The sequence below is a fragment of the Leucopleurus acutus genome, assembly GCF_964270905.1.
Source record: "Leucopleurus acutus genome assembly, chromosome: 3".
NCBI lineage: Eukaryota > Metazoa > Chordata > Mammalia > Artiodactyla > Delphinidae > Leucopleurus > Leucopleurus acutus.
In genome coordinates this window covers 49,958,770-49,977,694 of record NC_139145.1, presented here as the reverse complement: position 1 = coordinate 49,977,694, position 18,925 = coordinate 49,958,770, and the positions used below count along the sequence as shown (strand labels likewise).

Genomic DNA, 18,925 nt, shown 5'->3' with positions numbered 1-18,925 from the left:
AGCAGAAGTCAGCTAAGCTGGGGCCTGGCATGGGATCCAGCTGTTCTGGAAGTCCAGGTGAGTGGAAGGACAGTGCTAGTTCCATGGACCGTCAATCTGATGCCCCTACCCCTGCCCCCTCCAGCAGAAACTTGGTGGCCTCTGCCTGCCCCATTGTACCAACCCCTCCCCTATCACCTCCAGTCTGTCCCCTCCTGCCTGTTCTCACACCCTAACCAGAGGAACATTTCTGAAATCCCCATCTGACCATGTCCTTCCCTGACACTTCCATGGCACTCCATCCGCCCTCAGTAAAGGCCAGCTTCTTAGCCCAGCCTTTAAGACCCTTCAAGCCCTGGCCCTGCTGACAGACGGCTCATTATAACAGAGAGGGGAGGATGCTGTCCTCCCAGCTCCCCAGGGGCCCAAGTGAGGCTTCCATGCTCTTGTCACTCACTCTGTGCTCCTGTCCCCAGGAGGCCTCCCCAGGGACACAATGGAAAGAAATGACCTATTTTCTGGAAGTTCAAAATAAGACGAAACATCTGTCTGGATCGGAGTCAGGCTGATAAAGAACGGGCTGATCCCCCCAGTCCGAGCCCCTGCTCCTGCACACCCCCTCACCCGCACTTGGGGGTAGGGGGAGCAGGCCAAGCTCCTTGGAACAGTTCATGGGAAAGCGCTCAGTGTGTGCCTCATGGCCGCTGGGGGCCCAGGGGAGGGGGCCTGGGTCCCCACACGGGCTGGGAAGCGGCCCTGAGAAGGAGGTCAGGGAGGGAGGGAGGCCCACTGCACACGGCTGTCCCCCCGCCTGCCAAGCAAGCACTGCTTGCCTCCCCCGGCGCCTCGCTGGCCTCTCTGTTCATCCCCAGGCCACTCCCCGGCCCATATGGCCTGGCTCTGCCCAGGCCCAGTGATCCCTGGACTAGAGTCCTCTGGAGCCCAGCTAGGCCCCAGTGGCCCCTTCAAAAAGGAACAAGGACTTAGAAGGCCTTGAAAATAACAACAAGAAGAAGAATACCTATGATTTAGTTCTCATCACTCAAAGCCTGGGCTAAGGTCTGAATGTGAATGATCTCAGAACAGTCCATGACATCAGTGTTGCTTCCGCATTTTACACACGAGGAAAGCAAGGCACAGAGAGGTCAGACCGTTTGCCCAACGATTTCACCAGTCCTGGAGCTGGTGCTCGACCCTGGGCAGACTGACAGCACACAGGCTCAACACTCATATGACAGCCTCTCTCAGGCAGGAGGCAAAGATGTCAAGCTTGTGTCTGGCACACAGTACGAGCTCAATATACAATTCACCAGGTTTATTCTTTCACCCTCTGTTTTCCAACCTCTCCTTCAGTCTCCTTCAGCCAGGTGAACCTGGCAGGATAAGCGGGGAGGAAGTCACACCATCTTTCACAGAGCCCTTTAATCTTAGGGCTGGGAGGGGCTGTAAGTCCTCCCAATTCACATCTCCCCCACCCTTTCTGCAAACAAAGGGGTTGTCCAGCCTCCAGCTGCACACCTCCCATGACAGGGATCTCACTACCTCACCTGCAGCCCATTCCATTCTCGGACAGCCCAGGATCCTCAGAGGTCAGACTATTTGAAAATTTTTATTCCATTGAGCACAATCTGTCTCATCGTATCCTCTACCCATTGGTCCTGCTTCCATTCACCAATGCCAATGCCCTCCACCCTGCAACAAGGATGTTTTTCTTCCCATTCGTTTTTCTGATGCTCCCCAATCTGAAAACAAACAAAAGCCCTTACTAATTCAGAGTTAGGCACTCTGCGAAATGAGATGACCTGGGGATTTTGTTTTATCCTCACAACAATCCTGTGAGGAGGATACAATCAGTATTCCCATTTCACAGAGGGGGAGACTAAGTCTCAGAGAGGTATGGCAACTTGCCCAAGGTCACACAGCCGATAAGTAATAAGCCAACGATAAGCTGGGATGCAAACTCAGGCCCTTCTGACTCCAAACCTGTATTCTAACTGCTCTGCTAGACTGCCTAGCTTCTGCCCAGAAACAGGTCTGATCCCAGAGAAACACTCCCACATGGGTTCACCCTAATGGGGTCCACACTGAATCCAGGCTCTCAGGGATGAGGGATCCTCAGAGGTTACAGTCCTGTCCCTCCCTCACTGAGGGGCAGAGTGAGCAAGGGATCTACCCCAGCTCACCCAGGAATTTGGAAGTCAAGTAAGGGTAGAACTCAGAACCTTTCTGCGACGTCACTGCAGAGTCTGAGGGTCAGCATCGAGGCTGAGGAGAGGAGTCTCTGCTGAGGACAGCCTGGGGCTGGCAGAGGCAGTGCCCAAGCAGGTCTCTGGTCTACCATGAGGCCTGTCCCAGACGCCTCCGATAAAGAGCATCCCGGTAGTCAGGCTAGCTGCGTGGTCAGCTCTGCCACAGGCCTGCTGCGCTCAGGGTCCAGGCCTGCCCCTGCTGAAGCTCCAGCACCCCTTCCACTGTTCACAGAGGGCCTGGGGGCCTCTGCAGCTGCAGAGCTCCAGGCCTCCACCATCCCTCCGCTGCCCTCCCTGAAACCCGCCCCCCGCAGCCAACCCCCAGTCTCATCTCCAGCCGGTGCCATGGCAACGGGGAGCGTCAGGCCCTGGCAGCCAGAGGAGCCCCTGAGAGGGGTCCCAGGCTGAGGCTGGGGAGGGGGGAGCGCAGCAGGCGCAGACAAGCAAACCTTCTGTTCCCCTGGCTGCTGCCAGCCCGAGATCAGCCCTGGGCCGGGGTGGGGGCCACACATAAAATGGTTCTCAGAGCCAAGTGGGCAGGGGGCAGGCCTCGGCCATTCAGACGGACCCACCAGCACGCGGCCTTCCCCCAGCAGCCCAGAGCCAGCACATCGGGCAGGGCAGCTAGCTAAGGAGAACCTGCGTCTCACTGCTGCCAGTTACGGAGCATTGAGATTCCCCTCAGAGCCCTCCTGGGCAGCAGAGCCAGAGGGGAGAAAAACGCCCACGTTTCACTCCCCCTGGCTTTCCCAGCATCTGTTCTTTCACCCCTTCCTCCAGTCGCTCACCCCGAGTCTCCCACTTAACTGTTACTCAGCCTCCCTGTGCCTCGGGTTTCCCATCTGTAAGTCAGGGCTCGTCATCGAGTTGTCAAGGCCTTTGAATGAGTTAATACAAGGAAAATACTCAAAGCAGGGCCTGGCACACAGCCCTCGGCCAAGTCAGTGGCCACGTGACTGTTCTTCATTCACTCACGGGAGAATAAGTCACTCACTCATTCACTCACTCGCTGGCCTTGAGACCCTGCTAGGCTAAGCTTGTCAGCAAAGGATGCATGTGGGAAATGGCGTGATGGGAAAGCCAGGAAGGGTAGCTGCAGTTGTTACTGGTATTGTCAGCAGGCTCAGCTTGGGTAGGGTCGGGTCTCCTCCTGGCACACTCAAGGATTTAAAGGCCAACCCAGGACCAGAACCCAAGTCTAATGACTCCCAGTCCACTGTCTGCCAACCAGCTCTTTCTTCTACCTTTGTCTTGGCCTCTTAGTTTGATTTTTCACAAATGAGGAAACCCATCTAACAATTTGGGGGATGTCTTCAAGTTCCTCGTATGGGATTAGGCATACAGTAGGTGCTCGATAGATGCTTACCCAGCAGGAGAGATCAAATGGCTCTGTAGAGTCAGCTCTTCCGGTCCTCAGCTGCCCCCTAAAAACTCAGCACTCCCTGGGCTGGGAAACTGGGATAGGCAGGCGATGGTGATCCTTGCCCTCCAGGAAGGTGATGGGACGGGCTGGTGAGGGGGCAGCACAGACACATGGGACCCTGATGCCAGCAGGCTGTGCCTGACGCCTCCCGGGGCAGTGAAAGCACATGGAGGGGCTCAGCCAGGCCAGGGGCCGCAGTCCCAGCTAGAAGCCACTTAATCCAGGTCAAAGTCCCAGTTCTACTACCTCATAAACGTGTGACCTCTCTGAGTTTAACTTCCCTGAGTCCCAATTTTCTGGAAAACAGCAAAAGAGATATCCTCTTCCATTGCTGTGAGGGTTAGAGATGATGATGAAAGGCTCCTGAGGTATAACAGGCGCTCAGTAAATGGTAATTATTATGATTATAGGACGATTTCAAGGGGGGAGAGGGTGGCCTTGAGTTGGGTTCTGTGGTGGACGATGCCAGGGAAGGGTATTCCACAGAAGCTCTGCGTGAGCAGTTAGGGAAGGGGGAGATCACGAGGCATCCAGGTGGTGGCAGAGAGAGATCTGTTAGGCTAGCAACTGGGGCTCTTCAGCAAAGAGGCAGGGGATGGGCAGAGAAGAAGGGCAGAGGCCACTCTGGGAAAAGTTTGGGGTGCTGAGGAAGGACTTGGGCTCTGCCCTGGAGGCACTGGGAAGCCAACTTGTTAGGGTATTGACAGTGAGAGTAGGGGGCTAGCTGCTGGTTGGGCAGCAACAATGGTGCAAGTCCAAGCCCTTATGGGGATGGGGGGCCTCCACAAAGGAGAGTGACGGGAGTAGGTTGGCATTTTGTGGGAGGCCGTGGATTAGAATGGGGACAGTGGAGGCAGTGAGACCAGTCTCAGGGATGAAGCCATCTCAAACCCAGCCTGAACTCCCTGGCAGGACCAGCTATATAATTTGCGGGGCCAAGTGCAAAATATAAATGCAGGGACCCTTGTTAAAAAACTATTCAGCATTTCAAGGCAATGCTAGGCCCTTCTAAGCGTGGAGCCCGCTGTGACTGCACATGCTGGACGCTCATGACGTCACCCCTGCTCCCTGGACTAGAGAGGAGGCCAGCTCTCTGTCCATCTATCCATCCATCCATGCAGGCATCCACCAACCTGTTTATCCATCTCTCCCCTACGCTTATTTATCACTCCTTCATTATCCATTCAGCAGAAAGGCCCCAGCCTGGGGGCTGATAAGGACACAAATACAGTTAAGACAGGAGTAGCCCACGGTCCACTGAGTCACACCTGAGCCTCTACCTTTAGTGCTTCAGTGACAGGTTTGTAAATCTGAGCCCTGCCCTCTGGGGCTGACTCTGGAACTACCCCCCCCCCCCCGCCCCATCCATGACCACTTAGGCTCAGCCTCAGGAGTGGAGAAGCTAGAAGAGGACGTGTCGCAGCTCTTATGATTCCACTTCCCAGGACAGAAGGTAACCAGGGCAGCAACACGTGAAATACCCACACAAAGGCTGGCAGGAGCTCTCAGGGGCTAAGAACAGAGCTGGATGGAGCCTCTGGGGTCACTGAGCTGTCCCCTTGCCCCCCACCCCATCACTTTATGTAAAAGGAAATTATGGCCAGAATGGAGAAGTGATGTAACCAAAGGCTCCGTGGTCCACAAGACTACCCAGAGGGTTTCCCATCCCTTGTCGGGATGGTGCTGCCCCTTTTCAGCCAAAAGTCTGCCCTGCAGCCTCACCCCGGGGAGAGCTGGAGCCGAAGCCCTGAACCACAGAGGTGGATGGTGAAGATTCAGCACATGCGCTGGCACAGAGGAAAGTCCAGACCTGCAGGCCGGGTCCTGGGCTCAGTGCTATCACTGACAACCTGTAGGACCCGAGGCACGTCCCTCCTCTTCTCTGGACCTCAGTTTCCCGTGCATATAGTAAGGAAGTTGAACACAGTGATTCCCATAATCCTCTTCACTTCTGACCTTCAGGAACCATCTGACCGGCCTGGCCCTGCTGCCCCTACCTCCCAAGCGACAACCCTTTCCATCACAGGGCAGAGGAGCTGGTACCTCTGGCAGATGAAAGGTTCTGGACACCTGAGACATTAAATAGCTCTGATCTGAAGCGAGGAGAAGAGAGGGTACTAATGCAGTTAAAGCAATACACTTTGATTTTCAACCTCCTGCACTAGGCTGGGCTGGGGCGTCCCAGAAGGCATCTGGGAAAGGCGGATCCTGGGGTCAGGGCCTGGGGGGTTCAGGAAGCTCTTTTTCCTGAGTGTTCTGGGCCTGAAGTCTTGGGAGGGGCTCCTACACTGGAAGCAACAGTGTGTGAATTCCACACTCCTCCCATTAGAGGTGGGTCTCTGCATCCATTCCCTTGCCTCTGGAGCCCATCATTCATTCATCTACCATGCGCCAAAGCCTTGCTTCCTTTTGAAATCAGAGCCTGTGAAGTCCGAAAATCAGCAAAGGGTCACAGCATCCACACATAGCCCCTCACGGGCAGTCCTCCTGACCCTCCTTCCTCAGGATCCCAGGAAAATAGGGCTGTGGGCACTGGGAAAACACGACCTCAGAGCTCCCCAAGAAACTGAGTGCATTAACAGGCCGCTCTGACTGTCAGAAGGTCCCTCCTCCTTGTTACAGGGCACCATTTTCCATTAGAGGTCATCGATCCTGACCACTTTCTGTAATGTGTAGAAAAAGGGTAAGACAAAACCCTTTCACTGTGAAGTTAAATATGCATGATCCCTGAGTACACAACAGAGCTTGTGCAACTGCCCATCTGGGCTGGTGTGGCTTGGAATCCTGGAATTGTTTTAGGGCTGGAAGGAGCTCAGAGATCATCTTGTTCAAACTCCTTGTTTTACTGATGGGAAAACTGAGACCCAGAGAGGGACTGACTCACCCACAGTCGCACAGGATGGGTTCCTGGGTCTGATGACCACCTCTGGAGCTCTGAGGGGCGCCACAGCTGAGATCCAGAACCCACCCAGCCTCTCAATCGCGGACTCTGGAGTCAAAAACACCCGGTTTAAATCCTGGCTCTATCGCATCCTGGCTGTGGGACTTTGGGCAACTGACTTAACCTCTTAACCTCTCTGGGCATTTCTTCATCTGTAAAATGGAGAGTTTATATCCACTCCTAGAGGTGGTTTGCGCTGATTAAATTAGTTCAGCAAATATGAAGCACTCCCTGAATGCCAGGCCTGTTCCTAGCGCTAAGGCATACAGCAGTGGACTTGACGGTAATGGATGTAAAGCACAATGAAAGTGCTCAGAGAGGGCTGGTCCCAGTTCTGTCATCCTGCACACGTGGCTTCCCAGTTGAGGCGTTACAAGCTCTGATGCTGGGGAGACATGGTGGAGGGCTGCGGGAGCTGTGGAAAACAGGGCAGGAAGATCTCCCCCTTCCAAGGGTCCACTGCCTGCGGGGTTCTGAACCACGTGCAAGAAATGGGGTGAGGGGGTACCTTTCAGGAATGTCTGGGGCCTCTCTCATTCCTTCCTCCCTCCTCACCACTCAGTATTCTGTCCTGAGCAAAGCACCCAGAGTCCCCTCCAGAGTCCCCTCTTTCAACCTAGAAGGCAGCTGGTCTCAGAGCCAGACTGTGCCTGGAGGATAGAGTTGAGCCTTTAGCACACCCGTGGTGCCCAGGTCCCTTCCCTTCTGTGGGCATAGCACTTCATGAGGTGCAGACCAATTTCACAGCCAGGTCGCCCCGTGCAGGAGGCGGGGAGCGCAGCTGCTCTCTCTTAGCCTTTGGCATTAAGTCCAGCCCCAGGAGATGCAGGAACTGTGCTAAGCACCTTATCTGTATTATTACTCTGTGGACCCTGCATCCCACCCTACTGCTCACAGAGGAGGGGCCTGACGCCCAGAGAGGCAGAGCGCTAGCCCAGGGTCACACAGTCAGCCAGACCAAGGGGGGCTCATCAGATGACCAAACCTGGTGTTGTTTACCCACCATGCCCACTGCCTTCCAGATGCGGACGCAGCAAGAAAGAGGACGTGGGGGCTGAGGTTGGCCACACAGTGGATTTGAGTCGAGCCAGGACGAGTGCTGGGTCTCCTGACTCTGAATCCACGGTGCTTTCCGCTGCCCCACATCTGTGGGCAATTAGAAGCCTCATCTCTTCTTCCCACAGAGGAGGGAGGGCTGCCCGATCACCACTGAAGGGAGGGGACTCACCAGATGGTCTCCTTCCTCACTCAGGACCAAGCCAGGGCCCGGGTGGACCTGGGAGCAGGTCAGGCCTGAAGCTCATCTTTCTGCTGGAGAAAGTGCTGGAGCCAGGAGCAGGCTCTGTGGGAGGATGGAGACTCTCCGCTCTGACCAGGGGGGCTCCCTGGGAGCAAGGGGGTTAAGTCTTTGGTTTCAGGTAGACCTCGGCCTAAATACCAACTCTACCAACTAACTGTGTGACCCTGGGAAAGTCACTTAGCTTCTCTGAGCCTTGTTTTTCTTGTCTTCAAAACAGGGGTAAGACAATAGCCAGGACATGGAAGCAACCTAAGTGTCCATCAACAGATGAATGCATAAAGAAGATGTGGCACATATATACAATGGAATATTACTCAGCCATAAAAAGAAATGAAATTGAGTTATTTGTAGTGAGGCGGATGGACCTAGAGTCTGTCATACAGAGTGACGTAAGTCAGAAAGAAAAAACAAATACCGTATGCTACCACATGTATATGGACTTGAGGACACGAGAAGGGGAAAGGGTAAGCTGGGACGAAGTGAGAGAGTGGCATGGACATACATACACTACCAAATGCAAAATAGATAGCTAGTGGGAAGCAGCTGCATTGCACAGGGAGATCAGCTCTGTGCTTTGTGACCACCTAGAGGGGTGGGATAGGGAGGGTAGGAGGGAGAAGCAGGAGGGAGGGGATATGGGGATATATGTATACGTATAGCTGATTCACTTTGTTATACAGCAGAAACTAACACACCATTGTAAAGCAATTATACTCCAATAAAGATGTTAAAAAACAAAACAGGGGTAAGAATAATACCTATTCCAAAAACCTGTTGTGGGGGATTATAAGGCATACGAGGTTCCAGGCTCTGTGCCCAGCACAGGGTGAGCACTCCATGATGGTGACCAACCTGGTCTGCATGTCCCCAAGGGCTGTGGATTCAGGGCCCTGATGCTTGGAGGCAGGGGAGGACTGCCTGATTTCAGAAGATCTCGTTAGAGGCCTCTGTGCACGTTGGGATCACAGAGGCAGGGGCACTACCCCCCTTGACATATAGGAAAATGTCTGGGGGACGGACACACATAAGGTTCTGGAAAGGCACCTGAAGGAAGACAAGAGGCCTGGGTTCTGGGCTCACCCTTGGGAACACAAGGTCTTCAGTCAGTCCCTCCTCCCCTTCACAACCACATTTTCTCAGCCCCACTGGCCTCCTGGGAACACTGGGGCCAGAACACTAGATGGGGAAGCCTGGGGCCCAAACGATCTCTGATGTGTAAACAGAACACGAACAGAAAGAGAGGGTCAAGCAACAAGGCTCCAGGATGATGGGCGTAGTAAGCTCTTGGAAGACTAGAAGAACGTGGGAAGGCTGCCTGGAGGGGGTAGAATAGGGAGGGTCCTTGAAGGAAAAGGGAAAGTGGTAAGGAAGGGCATGCCCACTGGCAGGATCATAAAGATTCCTTCCGGGAATTCTGGGATCTGACCGTCAGGAACACAAAGCCCAAGTCTGGCGTGATGGGGCAGGGAGGCTACTATCTCCCTGAGCTCTGCCACCTACTAGCAGAGCAGTGTGGTACAGTTTTGTGGCTGCTGTGAGCCTCAGTTTCCTCACTTGTAAATTGGGTATAAAATCAGTCCCTGCCCCTGGATTTGCTGGTGAGCGTTACATGAGATCATGCTTATAAAACACTCCACATGGTCCTGGCATGCAGTAAGGGTCCATCAGTAGCAGCCGCTATTAAGAGTTTGGGCTTTCTATAGGCACCTTCTACCAGGGAGACTCACAGAAGGAATCAGATTCATATTTAAGAAGGAGGGAGACAGTGAGGAGGCCTGAGCAGCTGCCTGGGACCAGAGGAAAGGGCCCAGCAGCCAACCCCCCTTCTTCACAGAGGGGCCCCCAGATCTGACTGCTAGATCCCAAACCCCCGGCTCAGGCTGCACGACTGCGACTGTTAGGAAGGGCCTGCCATGGCCCCCTCGCCTTCGCACTTTCCCAGCCGCTGGGGGTTTGGAAGGACATCTTAGGAATCTGGAAAATTTGCAAATCCATTTAAATCCTGAGAGGTTGCCTGGCGGCCGACTGGCTTAGAGCCAGACAGATTCTTAGGGACAAGGCTTGGGCCCAGGGACAGAGGCAGTGGATCTGAGGTCCCCGTTCCCTGCTAGGTCCTCTTGCCATGTACCCTGCTGGCCATCTCTCAATTCCCCTCTCACACCCCTCCCAGCTCTCCCCGCCACCCCCCCACAGGCGGTGCTTTGCTTTGGAGGACACCCCCGCCCCCCCTCTTGGCACCCAGAAACCTCTGAGGTTTGTTTGATGAGGGCAGGGGGCACCGACCCCAGAAGCAGCCTGAGCAGGAGAGAGCTGGCTCCTCCAGCCCTGATGTCGCCAACAGCCTCCTGGCCTCCTCCCATCTGGTTTGGTTAAAAATATTTTCCATTTTTTGACCTACCCAAGAAGGCGCAGTCTGGGACAAGGGGACAGGACAAGGGGCTGGGGTTCCCTCCTCTTCCCAGCACTTACCTTGCTGCTGATGCCTTCTGAAGTGTGGGCAAGGTCCCAGGCTCTGGGCTGTCACCCCCTCCAGGAAGACCTCCTCACTGCCTACCCTCTCCTGTTATCAGAAAGACTTTGCTGGACCTGAAATTGGGCAGCAGCAGGGTAGGAGGGCAGGGAGGACCTTTACAGGCTCCCAGAGCCTCAGGAGAATGGCGGGAGTGAGGGGCTACGGGGGTGAGGAGTGGCCTCACTCCCAAAGCATCCCTCTGGAGGAGCAGGGCTGCCAGGAGGGGCCGCCCTGGATCTGTCTGTCTGTATCGTTCGGCACAGGCAGCTGCCGGGTGCCGCTGGTCAGAGGGGCCCGGGCGCTCTCCTAGTCCCTCCTTCTCTCCGGCTCCAGACTGGGCGGGCAGGGACTGCGGGCTGCTGGCAGCCCCAGGAGCTCACACCACCGTGGGCTTCCCTGCCCCCCCTACTTTGGGGGAAAGGCTGCAGGGCGGCCTCTGATTGGCTCAGCTGGGAGAAGGGGGCTGGGGGCGGGGAGGGTGGACGCGTGCGTCTGTTTTCAATTTTAGTTCCCCCTCCCTCTTTCTTTTCCCCCAAGTTTCTTGTTTTTCTTCCTCTTTTCCCTCTGCTTGATCCCTCCCGTAGCCTGCTCACTCAGGATGTGAGGAGATGTTTAGAAATTCCGCAGCCCACGCCAGCCAGCCGCTGAGTCACTTTTATTAAAGAGTGGCCTGGCCCCACTCACCTGATGCCTGTCTCGGGTGGCAGACTCCCCTTGCCGTGGCACCTGGGGCTGGGTCCCTTCTCTGTGCCTTAGCTTTCCCATCTGTAAAAGGAGCTCTGATAACCTATCCGGTTGATTCCATCGACATTCATTCCTTTAACAAGCTTGTTGAGCACCTACTACGTGCCAGACGCTGTGCTGGGTGTTGGGATGCAGTAGTAAGTTACAGTCCCTGACCTCAGGGTACCTAGGCTAGTGGGAGAGACAGTGCCCAGGGAGGGCAGGGGGGCTGAGAGTGCATTCAGAGGGGCACTCGCAGAGGCTTAAGGGAATCAGAAAGGGCTTCTGAGAAAAGGTGACTTGGAAGAGAGAGAAAGCCCTTCTGAGGTTATCAGTCACTTCTCATAAGAAGAAATCAAGGTCCAGGGGTGAATTAGCACAGAGAGAGAAAGAGACATGCCCAAAGTCATCCAGCAAACTTCAGATTTCCAGACATCTTCCTCCATCATCTCAAAATCCCTGGACTACCAAGAAAGAATTATTTCCTCACCGTATAGACAAGGAACTGAAGCCCAGAGGAGTGAGATGAGCTTCGCAAACTCACACAGCTATGGCAGAGCTAAAGCAGAACCAGGCCTCATGAGTCACATGGTGGAACAGATACAGGTGATCTGACCCCAGCGGAAGACCCACACTGCAGTGTCAACCGGCCCTCCTGTCCCACCTTCTTCTTGGGTTATCCCTTCCCCATCTCTCATTCATTTTCGAGTGCCTGTTGCGTTCCGTTTCCATCCTCTGCACTAAGGTCTGCCAAGGTTCCTCTGGGAGCCCCTGGGCTTCTCACCCCCTCACTTCTTCAACCGTCATTTCCTCGGATCAGAACGTGTCTCTAGTCACAGACTCCTGACCAAGGGCATCATTTTAAAAGGACATAGAGTTGGGTTGTGTCACCCTGCCGCCATTACTGTACACATGGGGAATCGGAGTCCCAGAGAGGGGAAGAAAAGCGTTCCAGGTCACACAGGTAGAGCCTGACTCTGCCCAGAGCTCCTTCCATCCTGCCCTCTGTCTACACCCTTTTCCTCCTGGGCCTCACCCCAGGTTCCTGTTCATGGGTGGAAGGAGGTTGGGATTTCATGCCAACCACGGTAACTGATCTTGCACTCATTTCTTGGTCTTGTCCCAGTGGGGACTGCCCAGCAGAGCATCTGGCTGGACCACACAGAGGGAGAAGGGTTCTCAGACGAGCTCCAGGCAATGTGCTGGGGGCCGTGAGAGCCTCCCAAGAGAGGGGGCCTGGTCCAGCTTGGTGGCAATGGAGTCACAGGGGAATACGGGGGACTCCAGAGACCCCAGGGTCGGGCCTTCCTGCCCAAAGATTCCATCAGTCTTTACAACTTCCCTCCAGGCATTTGCCTGGGCCATTCACCTCTAAAACCTTGGCCCAACTTCTCGGACCAGGTCAGTGGGGGAGAACAAAGAGGCATTTCAACTCCCAGTACCCAAAATAGATAGTCTGGGAGTCAGGAGACCCAGCTGTGCACTGCTTGTGTGGCCTTGGGTAGTTACCATGTCCTACCTGAGCCTCAGTTTCCCCATCTGTTCATAACACGGGTGGACTCTCTGTGCTGGAGGGCCCTTGGGAGGCTTTGTCCACAAGTGTCTTAGAGTTGGACTCTAGCTAGGGAGAGGAGGCTGGTGGACCCCAGGGCAAGGGGACAGCTGGGGGCCAGAGATGCAGCACAGAGGGGAGGGGGCGGCCGCTGGTGGCTCCCCTGGGAAGCTGGCGGCTGCCGGTTTCCGGCCAGCCCAGGCATCCGGCTGGCCCATCTGGAATCACTTAGCCCCTACCACCATTAACCCTTGGCAGGCACCAGGACTGTTATGCCTCCTCATAGCTGAGATGGGGTTGGGAGATGCAGAACCCCATGGAACACCACAGGGCACTCACTGAGGGCTGGACAGTTGAGGAAGAAGGGTTATGATTGACAGGGCAGGCTCTGGAGCCGGAGACAGAGCTGGTTTCAAATCCCGGCTTCTGCAGTTCCAAGCTACATGATCTCGGGCAAGGCACTTAAACTTCTCAGCCTCGGTTTCCTCTTCTGAAAAATGAAGATAATTCAAGGAATGACTCGAAAGACTGCTGTGATTCGTAATGCACGCCTCAAGGGCTAAGTACAGTGCCTGAAGTGTTCTTGAAATAGTGTGTCTCCCTCCTTCCAGCTGCAGCCCACCACTGTGTACCCCTAGGCTGAGCTCTCCGCTTGCTGGGCCTCAGTTTCCCCTGTGTACTCTGAAGGAGTGTGCAGTGGGCAGTGCAGTGCCGTCACGCCGGGGTGGTCAGCGTGCCCCCAGCCCCACTGGGGACAGGATAAGCCACGAGCAGTCTCCCACCTGCCCAGATGCTGGGAGCCTGGTCCAGCCTCCGACAACCCTGTCTTGGGAGAGGCTAGGTTGAGAGTGGGTGGGCGGAGCGTGGAGCGTGGGGAGCACTGCCTGAGGTGAAGTGGAATGGGGTGCAGAGGGAGAGAGGAGCCGCAGGCCTTGGGGTTCAGCACGTCCCCTCCCCACTGCACAGTGTCATGCTCGGGGATTAAGAACCTGGGCTCTGATATGGGTAGTTCCAATCCAACTCTGCCACTTCCTAGCTGTGTGACCCTAGACGAATTACATGATCTGAGCTCAAAGAGCCTCAGTGTTTTGAGCTGTAAAATGGGGCGGTTGAGAGGCCTGAATAACACCTGCACCGAAGGTGTTTTGTTCCAGGACTAGGGCAGAGTGAGAAAGCTGCACAGGAGATGCCTGATTCTCAGGTGTCGCTGGGAGCTGCTGTCGCAGAAGTCCACCATCAGGGGTGGAGGGAAGCTGGTCCCACCGCTGCTTGTACAGTCAGGATGCCTGAGGCCCAGTGATGGAAAGTGACTGTGATATGAGACCAGGACGGACACCCAGGTTCCGGTCTAGACTCTCAGGCCCATGTTCTTCTCTGAAGGAGGGAGCTGGGCTGAACTGAACCCCCTCCTCAGCCCCCCAACCCACGCTGCTTAGAGCCGGAAGCCAGAGCTCTCTGTGGGGCGGGGGAGGGGGCCCGGAAAGGGCGCCTGAGTGGGAGAATTCCCAGTAGGCCAGCTCAGTGCTCACTCAGGCAGCACCAGCAGCCACCACATCTGGCTCTCCCACGCTCCCGGCGCCACCCCCCCACCCCCAGGCTCCCCCGGCCTGGGGTGAGGATGCAGCACACATGTTGCAGGCATTGGCACAGTCATCTTGGATGTCAGGGCCTGAGGAGTCCTAAGAGCGACAGGCATGGAAACTGAGGCCCAGAGAGCAGAGAGGACTCGCCTGAGGTTAGCAGAGACAGAAGGGGCCTGGAATGCAGGACTCCTGACCCCCAGCACCGTGTCTTTCCTCCCTGCACACCCTGAGCTGGTAGGTCCCTGTACCTACAGGTGGGGGAGTGAAAAGAGGCACACAGTGGAAAGTGCCCCTTCCCCTCCTGGACACTCAGCACAGTGGCTGGCTGGTGGGGAAGAGGGACCGGTGGCGGCTTCAGGCCACATTCCCAACCTAGATTCCTAGAACCGCTTATGCTGGCCCAGGCTGTCACCACCAAGGCCTAACAAGGGCTTCAAGACCCTGCCCGCCTCAGCCTCTCCCCAGCCTCCAGCTGGCCTTGGTCTCAGTGCCCCAGGGAACAAGAGTGTGTCCTTCTGGTGCACAGATGGCTCAAGGATCATCAGAACAGCAGGGCCCTCAGTGGCCACATATCTACCCCTCACTGGATAAACTGGGCCTCAGAGAAGGCCAGAACCCTCTTGAGGGCACACAGCAGGTCTGGAATGGGGCCCCTGACTCCCAGGCCCTTCTGTTTCTCCCACCGCTTATCCATGCAATTCAAGTTAACTGAACACCTGCCATGTGCCCTGCCCTCATAGAGCTCATAAGCAAACACCAAGGAAACCACAAATTAATATAAAAATTGTGACAAATGTGATAAAAGAGTCAGAATAACAGGCTGGGTAGGTGGGGTTCTTGTTTAGGTAGATTAAGGTTCCTCTGGGGAAGACATGTTTCAACCGAGATCTGAGGTTAAGAGGCCACCTACAATGCAGGGGCAGGAACAGTGTTCTGGACAGAAGGAACAGCATGCGCAAAAGCTTGGAGGCCGGAAAGAGCCTGGTGTGTTTGAACAGGAAGGAAAGAATGGTTGAGGCACAGAGAGGAGACGTGGTGGGGAATAGGCTGGAGAGGCAGTAAGGGGCCTTGTGGGCCCGACAGGAGTCTGGCTTTTGTCCTGAGGGTCAGGAGGGGCCAGTGTGGGATTTTAAACAGGGCACCGATGAGATCATGGTGGTACGCTGTGGAGGACTGGCTAACAGGGGCAAGAGGCGAGGCAAGGCAGGGGGCTAGTAGGGAGGCTACGGTAGTCGACTGTGGGCTGACCGCCCCCACCCTGACTCTCTCCATCCCAGAGGCTGCGGGAATGCATTCAACTGGGAGTTGGGATTTCTGGGCCATGCTTGACCACTGACTCACAGTGTGACCTTCCTGTCCCGGCCTCTGTATCTCCTCTGGACAATGGGTCAGACACAGTGCTCCTTCAGATGTGCACATTCTGCCCCTGGGTCTCTGGCTCTAGCGTCCTTTCCGCTCCCTAAGTGGCTGTGTACTGAGGGACTGCCCCCCCCAGGCCACGCCTCTGTTTCTCCACTGGGAGGGGGAGGGGAATCAGCACATCTTGCGTCAAGATTGAGACTAGGCAGCCGGTGAGCCTTCCAGTAGTACCTCAAAGGGACAGCAGGTGGCGCCCCAGCCTCTGAAGGGGGCAGGAGGAGGAGAGGACCGTAATGGGAGGGGAGAGAGGAGGGGGGAGGGGCTCCCAGCAGCTCCAGCACTCACCCATGAGCCTCACAGCTGCCCCCTGAAGGTGGGCAGAGATCACCATCCTCACTTCCACCTCAGGAACAGCTCAGAGAGGGAGAGTTCCTTGCCCAAGGTCACAGAGTGAGGTCGAAGCTTGGCTGGGAATGGGGGGGCAGTCTAGGTAAGCCTAATGCTGGCCGTGGTGCCCACCAGCTTCTCTTAAGCAGATCACTTCCAACAGGAAGCTAAGCCCAGAGCCTGTTTCTTTCAGGGCCATAAACCTGATTTAAAAACCAAGTTATCACCAAGATCTTTATGAGGCCATCGTCTCTGAGCCCCACCCCAGAAGGCCCTGGTTGGGTGTGTGAGAGCAGCCCAGAGGGAGGACTTCCAGAGGGAAGAGGGGCCCACCCGGGGAGTCAGAGGGAAGGAGGGCTCCAATAAACCGCTGCTCCCAGAGATAAGGGGCTGTCAGAGAGGAAGAGGCTGCGACATGGTCGAGGAAGGGCTTCTCCACCCACACATGGTCACAGCGCCACAGCTGGACGGCTGTCCAAAGCAACAAGTCCCCAGTGGGCACCTGGGGACACTGAGGCCCAGGGAGGCAAGGACTCAAGGTCACATGGTGAGTCAGAGGCCAAGGTGGGGGAAGACCTGCGATTTCAGACGCCTAGCTTGAAATTTTTAAACAAGGTTACAGTGTCCTTAGAGGTGTCACATGAGGGGTAGTTCAGGTCTCTGACTGAGGGGTCCATCCAAGGGTGAGGGTGAGGGGGGAGCTGAGGCTCTTTTGCATGAGGAAGCTAAAGGAGGAAGAGGAATCAGGTATTTGTTTAAGAAAAACCCTGGGGTGAGGGGAGAGGCACATCCAGGCTCACTATCCTTCCAGGTGGCTCGGCTGGAGAGGAAAGAAAAACTTCCATACAGGCCACTCACCTGCTGTGTGGCCTCAGGCAGGTAACTTCACTTCTCTGAGCTCTAGCAGCTTCACCTGCAAAACAGGGATAACAATGACCCGACCTCACCTGGCTGAGGATGAAATGAGATTAACACATGCAAACAACTTGGCATGATGCCTGGCACTTAGTAAATGCTCAATAAATAATGGTGCTCTTGTTATTATTTCAGCACAGGTAAAAGGGCAAACCCTGCCATCTCAGAGTGATGCAGTGAAAGGGTGCCGAGCTGGGCATCAGAAGACCTGGGTCTGATTCCAGTACAGAACTGACCTGCTGTGGGAACTTGGAAAAAAATCCTTTCTTTCTTGAGGCTTCTGGCCCTCAGTTTCCCTACCTGTAAAATGAGTGGGTTGACTCTCTAAGGGTCTTGTATGATCAGGATGCTACGAAATGTATGATGGCCTTGCACTCCTACACTACATGGACCAGGGGTGCCGTTTGGAGGATCAGCAGGGCTGGCTGAGGACCCCTTGGGCGCTCTGGCTGGGCAGCAAGAAAGGCCAGTGGGGTCAGGACACCTAGCTTCTGTGCCCAGCTCTGTGCCTCTGTGACCTTGGCCAGGCACCTAGACCTCTCTGTGCTTCCTGCTTCCTTTCCTCATCCAGCAAATGGGGCCAGTTTGTCCCACGTTTCCCAGTACCCAAGGCTCAGGAAAGAGCAGGCCCAAGGTGGGGTGGGGGTGGGTGGAGGCCGGCCCCAGGAGGTGTCTGTGGAGAGGCAGGCACCTCCTGCCTCCACCCTGGGAGAGGACAGCACTGAGGGTACCACGGAGCAGCTGGGATGGGCCCCCAGGCCTTAGGCCTCCCTAACTCTGCTCTCTCCCTGGCTAGGGAAATAGTCCCTGCTTTGCCTGGAAAGTCCCCCATCCCTCAGCCACCACCCAAGCTCTGGACACTGTCTTCATCACTCCTGGACCCCTGCCCAGCTTCCTTGCAGCTTTCAGGCTTCCCACCTCTCCTCTGGCTCATCCTCCACACACCAGCCACAGCCCCCTTCCCACCACGCAAAACCCTTGATAACAACCTCCCATACCCCTCATCAGGTCTGTCCTGCCAGGCCTTGCTCTGTCTCTCTCCACACTCCTCTCCTGCCCCCGTCTTGTGCGCCCCCCCATCACTAAACTCCAAATTGGTCTTTCAGTTCTGGAGGACCACGTGTCGCCTCCAGCCTCAACCCCTCTGTTCACACTGTCCCTCTGCCCACAGTGTCCCTCCCTGCTCCCCAGGGCCTTGATTCATATGTCACTTCCTCTTGCAAGACTCCCATGTCTCCTCCCTTTGGGAAAACTCTCCGGATTCCCGGTCCTCACTGAGATGTAATTTTGCCCCATTTGTGATCATTTGATTCGTACCTGCTTCTCCCCCTTCCCCTTCTGTAAGCACCCCAAGTGCAGAGGCTCGCTCAGTACCTGACATAGGGTCAGCACAAAGGAGGAATGTTAATACACATTTGTCAAACATATGAACACGTGAACAAATGAATTCCTATACCTAGTCCCAAACTTTAAGCCTTCCATCTAGGTCTGATGTAGCATATTCTTGGAATTAGGGGGCACCTAGAGGGCACCAACTTTCTCACTCCCTGGGATAGGCATCCTTTCAGCAGCATCCCTGACTGGGGGCCTCCAGCAATCACCTGCATACCTTCTGTGATGGTGAGCTCACTCTCTCTTTCACGACCGCCCTCTAGAGAGCACTTCACTCTGGGTGGGTTGGAATCCATTTCTGTGCCTGCAGCTTTCTCTCTCAGGTCTTAGGTCTGCCCTGTCCCCCGCCCCAAACTCAGACATTCAAGTCACTCTCCAGGTCCTTTCTTCCTCCATTCTGAGCAGTCCTGGTTACATCAACTCAGAGAGTAGAGCCCAGTTCTCTTGGGTCTCTCCTCCCTTCTCTGTATACTTCCCAGTTTCTCACTGACCCCTTGAAAAATTGGGTCCTGGGCAGAGCCCAGCACTCCAGAGGACTTGCTGAGCAAACTTTCACCAACACATCCACTTCCTGACCTTCCCTGCTAAGGCAGTCATGAGCTCATCCACG

The 18,925-nt window shown here is 55.4% G+C and overlaps 1 protein-coding gene across 1 annotated transcript in view; it reads right to left on the bottom strand.

Annotated features, from left to right (window-relative positions):
• PDGFRB (platelet derived growth factor receptor beta) overlaps positions 1-10,470 on the bottom strand; it is a gene marked incomplete at its 5' end in the record, with an annotated part of 36,937 nt that extends 26,467 nt beyond the window's left edge. The window contains one exon of the mRNA XM_082837490.1: positions 10,362-10,470. The remainder of the gene's footprint in view (positions 1-10,361) is intronic.
• Positions 10,471-18,925: the final 8,455 nt, after the last annotated feature.